Source organism: Pleurodeles waltl, chromosome 10 (genome assembly GCF_031143425.1).
Source record: "Pleurodeles waltl isolate 20211129_DDA chromosome 10, aPleWal1.hap1.20221129, whole genome shotgun sequence".
Classification (NCBI taxonomy): domain Eukaryota; kingdom Metazoa; phylum Chordata; class Amphibia; order Caudata; family Salamandridae; genus Pleurodeles; species Pleurodeles waltl.
In genome coordinates, this window is record NC_090449.1 from 61,415,062 (window position 1) to 61,428,322 (window position 13,261).

The following is a 13,261-nucleotide window of genomic DNA, read 5'->3' on the forward strand; positions in this document are numbered from 1 at the left end:
TAAAGGAGCGTCTCCGCGAACATAATATTAAGTATGCACTCCTATTCCCGGCCAAACTGCGCGTACAAGGTGATTCTCATGTGCATATTTTCACATCACCGGAAGACGCCTGGACCTGGCTGCATACCAAAGGCCTAGCCCGCTCTGTGGGTACAGAAAACTCGGAGGAGGGGTGGTCTTCCCCGAGGACGAAGCGCAGGCACCGGAAGCGGCTAGGTACTAAGCCCACACCAGAACAGCTGGCAGAGGAACGTGCTAAGCTACTACAGATAATGTACCGATTTGTGACCGATTCTCTGACAAAGGCATCCACCCAGACAGACATCGAACCAGATCAAGACACCAGATCCAACTCTGCAGATTCCCTCCAGGGGCCTCTCCTTACTCCGCGTTCAGCTGACGATATTTGTATTACACTCCTAGCCATAGCGATTACAGGATACATACAGAGCCACTCCCACAGATCCCACATATTGCTCAAGCATGAGTGCAATTACCAGAATTAGATGACAAGTAAAACCTGATGTGACGCTCTACCTCAAGTCACTCCCAGCTGGGGTCTCAGGCAACGGGTCGAGAAAGTGACCATTCGTAGAGCCGGGAGCTCGAACCTTTAGACCTCGCACACATCATACACACCCTGCTCCATATGGACATGTTTCACGGATGCCTGTCAGCGTGACCTGCTCTGCTGAGGCACACACCCTGGTATTGTTTACTATTGTTATCTGTTTCATTAATTTTCAATGGGTTTTTCCCATAATATGCATATGGGTTTATTTCACAAGAGTCACATATCGCATTTATCCAACGGGGGACATACAAGGGATCAGCTTTTGAAAGCAAAAATGCCAGGGATAGGTGGCCCTAGGTGTGCCGTGGGTACAGCACGGGCAGGGTGTTATGAGACCCCTCGTCAATTAACCACTACACATTTCCATGACTACACTCGGACTGGCATGCATCCCACAATATAACGTACTAACATGGAATGTAAGGGGGATGGCGGCACCGTGCAGATGTCAGTGCGTACATGCGTATCTGAGGCGACATCAGGTACACTTCACCTTGTTACAAGAGACACACCTGTCAGATACCACACTAGAAAAAACACGAACAAAATGGAAAGGTCAACTATACGGAACCGCATTCTCGTCCTTTGCCAGGGGGGGTGGCGATTTGGATAGCCCCAGGGGTGCCACATGTGATCGCTCGCACACAGATTGACCCTGATGGAAGATATGTGGTGCTGGAGGGCTGTCTAGATGGATCGCCCTGGTCGCTGGTGGCATTATACGCCCCCAATACTAACCCACACAGCTTTTTACACACACTATCAACGGGGACATTTCGAGACCCAGCTGTAGACAGCATTTGGGGTGGAGACTGTAACTGCGTTTTAGATATCCACAAGGACTGTTCCTTTCCTCCACTCCCAACCACTCTGAGCAATCGTATCTCACGCGAACTGGCAACATGGGCACTGGGCAATGGCTTATACAATGCTTGGAGATCAGGGCACCCGACACAATGCAAATATTCCTTCTACTCCCCTGTTTACCGCTTGCACACCAGGATAGACATGCTTCTTACATCACTGGCAGTGATCCATAAGATACATGCATCAGACTATCTAGCTCGCACCATATCGGACCACAGTCCGTTACGTGCGAAACTGAACTGGGGTCGCACACACACACGAATACCCACATGGCGCCTGCAGACAGTGGCACTTGCAGATCCTCCCTTTTGTGCTGAACTTTCCCAGTGCTTATCCACGTATTTTTCTTCAAATAATAACACAACCTCTTAGCGCGCAACCGAATGGGATACCCATAAGGTGGTAGTACGGGGCCATTGTTTGGCAGCCTTGGTAGGAGTTAGGCGGACACTGCTTAAAGAACTAACAGGGTTGGAGATCAAGCTACGCGAAGCAGAGGTAGCGGTAGCCAGAGATGAGATATCAGTGTAAGAAATGAAGTCGCTGAGAGCAAGCCATAGAGAAGCAGATACTAGATTGGGTAAACACGACTACAGACACTATATGGCACGTCAATACGCGGAGGGTGATAAAATCGGGTCGCTTGCTGGCCTGGCTGGTTCGCCAACCATCTCAGCCATCACCTATAGGTGCGATCCGTCTGCCCTCAGGGTATATAATCAGTTCCCAAGTGGAAATTAATGATGCCTTCTACATATACTATCAGTCTTTATACTCACCTCCTCCTCCTCCCCCAGCGGCGCAATTGGCTGATTTGCTGATGCCCACTTCCCGGAGGCGCCTGCTGGCTGAGCAAGCAGATGCAATGGAGGGCCCAATCAGTATAGAAGAGATCCGATTGGCGTTGTCACAGATGGCATGCAACAAGGCACCTGGTTCAGATGGGCTACCAGTGGAATACTTTACATCCCAGGCCACTTACCTTCTGTAGCCATTACTTCAGGTGTTTAACGAAGCATATAATTGAACACAACTGCCAGATTCCATGTGCAAAGCTCTAAAAGTGGTATTCCCAAAACCAGGCCGTGACCCTTTAGATGCCACGTCATACCGCCCTCTTTCCCTGCTCAACTCAGACTGTAAACTGCTGGGGAAAATCTTAGCTAATAGACTTCTCCCCTTCTTGCCATATCTGATTCATGAGGATCAATCAGGGTTTATACCCGGGAGAAACCCCTTCTTGAATATCAGAAAATTACTTCGAATAATGCACAATAGCAATCGGAATGGGGCGGTGGCCCTGTCACTAGACATAGAAAAGGCGTTCGATACGCTAAGCTGGGATTTTCTAGTGGGCACACTCGAAGCGATGGGATTTGGTGCAGGATACACTAGGTGGATAAAAACGCTGTATGCTAAACTCACAGCCCACAATAGGTAGGGGCACTAGACAGGGCTGCCCGCTGTCTCCCCTGTTATTTGCAATAGCCATGGAGCCACTAGCTATCAAACTACGTATGCAGGCGCCACAATGGGGCATCCCGGAACTTAACACACACCATATTATTTATTTGTATGCAGATGACGCCCTGATATACCTACAAGATCATGCTACCTCAGTGACTGGGGTAATGGCGATTTGGACTCCTTTACATCCATATCTGGCCTACGGGTCAACTGGTCTTAATCATGGATCTTTCCTCTATCCCCCATATTGACGAGCTTCGTTTGGCCCTGCCGGACTACCAATTACCAAGGTGCCATTCCACTTTTAAGTATTTAGGTATACAGATGTATCACTCTATAGACGATCTCAGAGAAGGCAACATATACAGGGTTCTTCTGTCTATCCGCAGCTCCTTATCTTTCTTGGGGATGCTTCCTGTATCCCCTATGGGGCGAGTAGCCATTGCAAAATGCTCATCCTTCCTAGGCTCTTATATTATTTTACGGTGCTCCCGATACTCTTTCCACGTACATTCTTCAAGACTATACACTTGCTAATGACTGACCTACTATGGGGAAGGGACAGGCGCAGAGTTGCGCTATCCATAACACAATACCCACAGCGGGACGGAGGATTGGGCATGCCAAATCTCGAACTGTACTATGCTGCCGCTCAATTACGGTGGGCAGCCACTTGGCTTCATGAGGCCCCATCAGCAGAGCGAACAACTATAATAGACTCGCTAGTGCCGCTTTCGATTCTAACCTGGCTACTGGATAGATCTAGCCGCTCACAACATAGGCCCATTTTGCTTGACGTTGCCAAATCATGCTGGTTGAGATACGTTCATGGCAGAAACTCTCTGATGCTATATTCACCTTTGATAGCGCAAGCGCAGTTACCAGGGGCCCAGATATTGGCAGAGCACCTTGATATACGCGGTATAGGGCTGGTGAATATAGGAGAATACTATCTGGGCTCTACACTAAGACCCTTCGGTGAACTTATGGAATCCGCAGGGACCTGCACAGGTGCTTTCTTAACATATTGCGCAATTACACACCTGCTCGATAGCACATGGATTCTCACAACTGGTAATACAAAAGGCACTATATCAAGGCTATACAAGTCATTACTGACCGGTGCTTTCCCTGAGCTACTTCACGCCAAGACCTGCTGGGATGTAGTACTCCCTTCTCCTCTGTCCCAAAATGCCTGGTCAACAGCACTATCGACGGTCAAAAATGTCTCCCGCAAAGCTAGACTTCGATACACACAGCTTAACTACATACACCACTCCTATTTATCCCCCACCGCATAAAACGGATATATCCTAGATCAGATCCGGTATGTCCCAGATGCACAAAGCCACCAGCGAACTTTTATCATATGGTGTGGAGCTGCCCCCCATTGATAGCGGCCTGGCAATATATCACCGACGCCATAGCTGACATCACTGACCACACCCTGAACCTAGCACCTGAGTCTTGTCTGTTAGGCCTGCGCCGACACGCTAAAGGAGACGAGCACCTCCATAAATTCATCGACCTAGCCTTTATAGTGTTTAAACGACTGATAGCAACACACTGGAAGGCTCCACATACCCCGCAATACACCATCTGGCTACGCGATTTGCTACAATGCTCACTTGCAGAGGCCCAGACACTATGCCAATTGCCGCACAGAGGGCTAATCGAAGGAGGCTTGGAAATATGGGATGCCTTTATAGTCGGCATAGAATCTAAGATCGACATATATCCACCATGAGCCCCATAACCGCCACACAACACAGAATACGTAATACCTGACTGCCTAACAATTACTCATGCCTCACTGTAGATAACCTGTATACTTCATCCACTTCACACTGTAAAGTGGCCGGGATCATAGGGTGCATAGTCGCCACCTATGATATGTCTCATTTGCAAAAAGATAGCCCACATTACGGCCAGAGCCGTCCCAAAAAAAGAACACGCGCCCCAGCCTGCCTAACTATCTTCTGATATATTTATCGTTAGCTAGACTGCCCCCCAGTACACAGACATGTGCAACAAAGCACTCCCATCTACTAGACGTAGATAGAGTACCCCGCCCTACACACTCCTCTAATTACATAAAGGATGTTAATGTGACGCACTTGAACAGTTCATAGTTATGCATTATTCCACAGTGCAATAACACACGTAATACACTGTATAAGATCATATATATGTGTAAATGTCGTACTAATTGTAAAGGATACATGCACTGATGTTCTTTATTATGTTTAATAAACAGATTTAAAAAAAAAAATGGAGTGAGTGAGATCTTGGATGCCATAACATTCCCAAGGCAACTGCAGACTTACAAAAATAGATTTTAACCTTCCTGAAACCGACTTTTATACATTTCTCAAACTTAGGATCACCTTAAGAAACCTTGGAAATCCCACAACTCAGATTTCCTGAAGCATTTAAAAAATATAACAAAAGCCGGTCATATGGCCTCCAAATTACACACTATGCTGGCATATTTATGATGCCCCTAGCACCACCTTGCACCACATTTGCTTCATTTTCTTTTATGCAAATGTGGCTATAAGGTGGCATTTCTCGCGTGCCATATTAACAAAGTGGCACAATGCAAGCATTGAACCACTTTGAAAACCCTTGTGTCGTATTATGCCTGCACCAGGAATAACGTATGCAAGGGGGTGTTCCCATGAAGGAAGGCCTGAAAAAATGGCAAAGCCAAATTTATTAGATTTCACTGCACCATTTTTAGCATCATTATTAATGCCTGCCTGAGACATGTGTTAAGATGACGCTCCAATTAAAAACAATAGGCCTCCCTCAGCTTCGCTGCATTAGCAGCATAATTTATGGTGCTAATCCAGAAAAGCGCCACATTAGCGCCATAAATTATGAAACTAATGTGGACACAACCACCATTGGTATGTCGTTTTGGAAATACCGTGAACACATGGTGTTGTTTGGTGGACTCAATGGGGCGCTCGAAAAGTGGCGCATTATGAATTATGTGCCACTTTTCCATAAATATGCCCCTATATGTGAAAGAACTACTGCAGCTTTATGTTGAATTCTTAAGTTTATTCATAAGCCGATACTTGCGACCAACCCCTACTAGATCTCAGCCTACAACTGCCACATCCAGTTCCCAGTTCCATTCTAGTGTATCCCAGCAATACCGTAACCAGGATACCAACCATTCCATCAATGTGTATCTTCTTACAAATATAATACAGCATATCTCCTTCCTTTAACATTAATGAACTATTTACAAATTATACATTTACAATTTATGCATACATTTCTTTTCTTTTATCCAATAATCCTTTAAATAGCCTGGTAAATTTGTCACTCTTCCACTTCTCCCTTTAGTAATCTCTTCTCTCTCCCTTAATGATTTACCATTTTCACTTTCATTCTTTATTTGACTTCCCTTTTCCTTGCCTTTGTCATCATTACCTTTGTCATCATTACCCTTCCACTTACATATTTCTGCTTCATTACATCTTACAACACTTCCCACATTCCAGCTCTTTCCATCATCCAGTTTGACACTATGGGGGTGATTCTAACTTCGGCGGGCGGCGGAGGCCGCCCGCCAAAGGTCCCCCACCAAAATACCGCTCCGCGGTCGAAAGACCGCTGAGGGTATTTTGGGATTTGCCCTGGGCTGGCGGGCGGCCGCCAAAAGGCCGCCCGCCAGCCCAGGGCAAATCAACCTTCCCACGAGGATGCCGGCTCAGAATTGAGCCGGCGTAGTGGGAAGGTGCGACGGGTGCAGTGGCACCCGTCGCGTATTTCAGTGTCTGCATAGCAGACACTGAAATACTTTGTGGGGCCCTCTTACGGGGGCCCCTGCACTGCCCATGCCACTGGCATGGGCACTGCAGGGGCCGCCAGGGGCCCGCGGCACCCCTACCGCCATCCTGTAACAGGATGGCGGTAGGGGGTGTCAGAATCCCCATGGCGGCGGAGCGCGCTCCGCCGCCATGGAGGATTCTGCAGGGCAGCGGGAAACCGGCGGGAGACCGCCGGTTTCCCGCATCTGACCGCGGCCAAACCGCTGCGGTCAGAATGCCCTGCGGGGCACCGCCGGTCTGTCGGCGGTGCTCCCGCCGACCCTGGGTCAGAATGACCCCCTATATTTTCTTGCTTTCATCACTTTTTAAGATAAAGACCATTTAGACAAACCCTTCTTAGATCCACTCAACTTGGTCCGCACCCAATCCCCATTCTTGTAACAACACTGCTTTATCTCTTTTTGTTTCTCTTCCATATATGCATGTTGTTTTTCTTCCACTCTTCTCAACAGAACTTTCTCATTTGTAACTTTCCTTCCTGTTTTACCCACCCATCCTCGTACACCTTTTGCACATGGATTCCTTCCTTTAAGCAAAACAAAAGGTGCTTCCATTGTGGTAGAATGAGTAGTGGTGTGATAACTCCATAACAAATCCTTAATTTCCTTCCTCCAATTTAAGCCATTTTGCCAACATAATTGTACATTTTCACTAAAAACTCTGTTGAACCTTTCTCCCAAACCATTTTCTCAGGGATGTGCTACTGCAGTTTTAACATGTTTAATTCTATAACATACCAAATATACTTCAAATTCCTCAGATGTAAACTGAGGACCATTATCCATTTACTACCGCTTCAGGATAACCTTCCCTTTTCCATATTTCCTCACAAAACTCTTTCAGCATACATGACTTAACATCACTTACCACACTTATTTCAGACCCTTTGCAATTATAATCCACCATCACAATAGCCTATTTTTTCCACAACTTCCAAACTCAAAAGGTCCGCAATCCATTGCCTTCTTCTGCCATGACTTGCATAGAAATGGCACTTGTGTTTTCTTCACTACATGTGACTAATCACTGTATGCACAACTCATACAATTTCTTACATACCAATCCAAGTCCCAATCCATTCCCGGACACCAAAAATCTTCTCTCAGTTCCCTCTTCATTCCTGTCATCCCTCCATGACCCTAATGTACAATTTCTGACAATCTTCCTCACAAATCCTGGGGTGCAATAAACCTATCTCTCCTCCTTATCATGTCATCTTGGTTTGATAATTCCAACCATACACCCTTATAACTGATCATTATGTTTGCGTCTTCCCCCAAGCCGGACCATTTCTTCAGTAAATTTATTTTTATTCTTTGCATCTCTACATCGTCTGCTACCTTAATTTTCCGCTCATCCTCAGATATAGCTTTTACCTTAACATCCAATATGTCCGCAACCATCCATTCCTCTTCTTCTTCCTCATCATTCTTTTGTGCCGTCAATCTTGACAAACAATCGGCATTCACATTAGATATTCCTGGTACATATTCTTGTAACCGGTAGATCCACTTTGCCACTCTTGAAGATGCTCGACTAGCAACTTTTGTTGGAATAAATCCACCAACGGTTTAAGATCCATTTGTAACTCAAATTCTATTCCCTACACATAATTTTTTTAATGCTGCACTCCCTACCAACATGGGAGTGCCCCCTTCTCTACCTTGGTCTGGGAGCATTAGACACACCATCAGTAACTAAATCGTTGATAAAAAAACAATTAACAACCAATCAGAGGAAACAGCTATACAAAGTGTATCCTTACTGAATTGGTCCATAATTTAACATTTTCAATTCACACGGACAATTGCTCATTAATTGGCTCAATTGAGATTCTGGACAATCCCTACAGCATTTTGGGCTCAAAATAAGCTACACAAGTTAGGTCTCCTTGAGAAATGTGGAGCTGTGGAGAGGGAATAGTTAACAGGAACATACGTTATATAACTGTCAAATAAGTTAAAACACTAGGGGATGAATTTATTTAACAAACCTTAAATATTCAATTAAACCCACATTAAACAATCTAGAAATCTTAGCACTCAAGCACACCCATCACTCATAGTATCTGAATTATATTTAATTGATTTACCTCTTACCCTAGGAGTCAGAACCACCTTAAGTGACCGGAGAAGTATGAGAGGCCTCTCATATCATTCATGGTGGGCTGACAGTCCACTATACTCCAAAAAACACTCACTAAATGCCTCCAAAAGACTTTGGAACAAAATCTATCTTTACCTTCATAAAATGAAGCCACACTGAACAAGATGTAGGGACAAAACATGTGTTTTCTAGTTCAGGCCCACCCACATTTTGTCACAAACAACAGCTGCTATCCACTCCCAGGGTATGACGTGCTGCACTCTCCACTTGTTTACAATGGACTTCGCATTCCCTTCCTTTGTTCTCTTTACCTTACTTGCCTGCTGCACTGTACTGTTTTCTGACTGCCCTTTTTTTTTCTTTTTTTCTTTCTATTAAAGTGCACGGCTCTTCAAGCACACATCACACGGGCCTGATCCACTTATGATATGTAGAACAATGTACAGACTGCAGAACCTTTGCTCCTTAGGGGTATGCGCAGAGTAGCATGTCACCTACAGTAAATGCCAGAACAGGTGGGCAGAATACATTGAAATACACTGTGTGATCTTGTACTCTTCTTATCTTTACTCGGGTATAGGAAAATATATATATATATATATATATATATACACATATATATATCTATATCTTGAGTGGATATGTAATACTATGTACTGTATATTAATCCCTCATTGCCCTCTGTGCTTCTGCTGTATACGACATGCATGTCACAGACATGTCTCTGCCCTGTCTGTCCTTGTTTTTTGTCTTTGAACGGTGTGTAAGTGGCTGTATGGGAGTTACATTAAGGTTCTGAATTTACAGACACAAAACCATAGAAATTCTGCTGTTATAGTTAAAGTTATTTCAATTAACTATAATTTGTGCTCTCGCCATGCACAGCTAATTAACCCACATATTACATTATTCATGACATCTTCTATGGCATCATTGATATAATCACTGCAACATTTGCAATAGAATTATTGATGGGGAAAATGGTGCATGGCGGGGGCGTGAGTTATAGTTACCTTAGAGCATGAGTTATAGTTACTTGAAATAACTCTTATAGCTGAATTTCTCTGGCGTTTTGCATGTGAATTCAGAACCTAACTATAATGTTCCTCTAACCTTTTGTTTTTTCAGTAAAAAAATCTCTCTCTCATATATATATATATATATATATATATATATATATATATATATATATATATTCACAGCCCTTGCTGGCTTCCATCGTGCACATGATCAGCGGGCGTGTCGGCTTGAAGAGGATCCAGCATACTCCTCAATAATATGATTAATCCCTCTTTTTTGTATCACCAGAGGAGTTGACGCCGCATGAAGAATCATCACAATATTACACTTATAAAGTAGTTAAGGAATGTATTCTTGCGCTACCCTAACCATGTTCTATGCTGACACGAGAATCAATTGCTTAACTACTTCAAAATTGTAATATTGCTAATGATTCTTCATGCTGCGTCGTCTTCTCTTGTAATACAAAAAGAGGAATTTATATATATATATATATATATATATATATATATATATATATATTTTTTTTTTTTTTAATATATACATATATGAAAAATGTAGTGTTTATTTTATTAGAAAACAAAATGAAACGTGCTTCCTCACTTATAGAGGTAATGTAGAAAGAAAACAATGAAAGACATACAAAAACAACATTGAGCTACAATGAAACAGAAAAAATAGTGTTATAAAAACAAAAAGATGCGAGTTAATAGCCAATCAGAAGAAACATAAAAACATGACTTTAGGATAGAAAGTATGAATCAACTGGTACGTTTTTGAGAGCTTTGAAAAACTAAAGACGCCTCAGGTGGTCCAGATGCTGACAGGAAGTTAATTACACAGCCAAGGAACTGTGAAGAAAAATATTCATTAAAATATCTTGCATGCATGAACTAAAGAATTCTAATCACAGCAACATCTTATTTTGAAGTAGCTTAGTGTTGAGGTTTTGAGGCTAAATAGAAGATTCCCATACAGAAGCACCCTGTATGTAATATATGATACCTTAAACTCTGGTGGAAGGCGAAGAGAGATCAATACAGCATACACCAAATGGGAATGACAAAATTCAACTTCCGAACACCCATCAATAAGCGGGCAGAGGAGTAGAAAACAGATTCCAAAGTTATTACCAGCATCGAGCCTGCGAAGAGCCACAGCTTGTACTGCGAAATGAGGGCCAGAGGTGGAAAGGAAAGGCTTTTGTTGATTGATGATAGGATTATGTAGGTGACCATACATTTATCTTCAATCATTTCAAATATATATGTTATAGTATAAAGATATCATTTGTACGCATGAGTGCCTGTATATGGGGTTATGCTTCTTTTTTATATATATATATATGTTTGAAATATGAATGGAAAAGGCATCTGTATCAATGCATATTTTTTTATGCTTTCTTTAAAGGGTATAATAACATTTTTAGATGACATTAAAAATACAGAAAACAAATGCATATGAAAAAAATATGTATGGATGGGTATGTAGATCAGGTTGTCTACATACATTACTCTACACAACCCAGTGACATTCACCCATGGCGTTGGTGCCAAATAACAGTAGTAAACCTGTTCACAAGAAAACATTGGCCCTCATTTCAACTTTGGCGGTAAAAAACGCCTACCGCCGCAGTGCCGGCCTCCAAAAGACCGTCGCCACGGCTACCAGCCGTCCGCCATGCCGGCGGGTGGCAGTAATGTGGCGCTGCTACCACCACCAGCGCCACGTCAGTAGACTGCCGCCAGCCGTATTATGACCAATAATTTGGCCTGGCGGTGCTCTGCTGGCGGGCTCTGCTGGCAGTAGCAGCGCCCCGTCCCGTCTCCTGCCGGAAGACCCCCTGGATCCAGGTAAGTCGGGTCTCTGACAGGGAAGGGGTTGGGGGGTGGTGTGTATGTGTGAATGTATGTGTGTGCTTGAATGCGGTTGTGTGTTGAGTGTTGAATGTGTGTGTGCATGTACGGATGTGTGAGTGCATGTATGTTGTGAAATGTGAATGCGTGTCTGTGTGTATGTTTGGAAGTGTTTGCGGATGTGTGTGTGATTGGATGTATGCATGCGTGTAAGCATGTGGGAATGGGTATGTGTTTGTGTGTGTTTGTGTGTGTGTAAAGGGGGTGTGAATGTAGTGGGGGGGTTTGAAGAGGTAAGGGGGTAACTGGCGAGGAAGGGGGGGAGACCCCTATCAGTGACAGGGACGGAATTCTCTGTCACTTATATGGCCTACCACCATGGTTTTCGTGGCATTACGAACACCACGAAAACCATGACCGTAGGTGAGGTCATAATCCTGCAGGCGGAACAATGGAGGCCGCCGGGCGGGAGATGGATATCTCCAGCTCGGCAGCTGTTATCGCCATGGCAGTTGGAGTGCGACATTGGTGGATTGGCGTCAGCCAACCCGCCAATGTCATAATATGGCAGTAGGTACCGGCAGCCGGTTGGCGGTACTTACCGCCACATTATCACGACCGCCGGGTCCGTAATGACCCCCATTGTGTTTTCAAACACTTACTGACAGGCGACATGTTTCAAATATATATCTATACACCTATATACATATATATGCATGTGTGTGTTGCACAAAAATAGAGCTATGTTCAATGTGTCAATTGTATGCGTGTGTGCATATATTTATACATTGAGATATATATTTAAATGAGTCCATCTACTTGTATATATTATTTTTTACTTTAAAAAAATAATTTTTATTTGTAGGAAAAAAGTCCTTCCACCTCCGCAAAACTTTCTGACCACAATGGACTACCAAACATCCTTTCCAGACGTTGCCCTCTTTCGACCCAATTCACTCAACTAACAGATGCACATGCCAACCACTCCCAATTACATCTCACATCTTCCCATTAAAAACCCAGTTAGTTTAATCTATGCCTATTCAACATTCCAGAATAAATGGATAAGATCCAAAAGCACAACCTTAACAATCTTAACACTACTAATCCCACAAGGAAAATGAAGCAGATATTACAATCCACCACCTGTTCCCCTCTAACATTGGGATACAGTATAGCATGCTTCTTGCTGCAAAGTGTTTCAACACCTCGTCAGTGGTAGTAAGTGCTATATAAATTCAAGATACAATACATTTGCAATATAATACACTTGTAATAATGAAAATGCAATGTTTGCCGCATTTGTAATGCATTAACTCATCTGCCAAACTCTAAAATACAGGTGATATCAAATTGAGCCTAGAATCAAGAATTAAGTTTAAGCAATGCACACAGAGGAAAGCAAACACTGAAGTGGAAAGATTTCACTATTGTTTTATTTTTTCAGCTGATGGCTCAGCTGAGCCAGCATGTGAAGAGAGGGACGGGCGGGAGCTGGGTCATGAGAAGGGGCGGGAGGAATC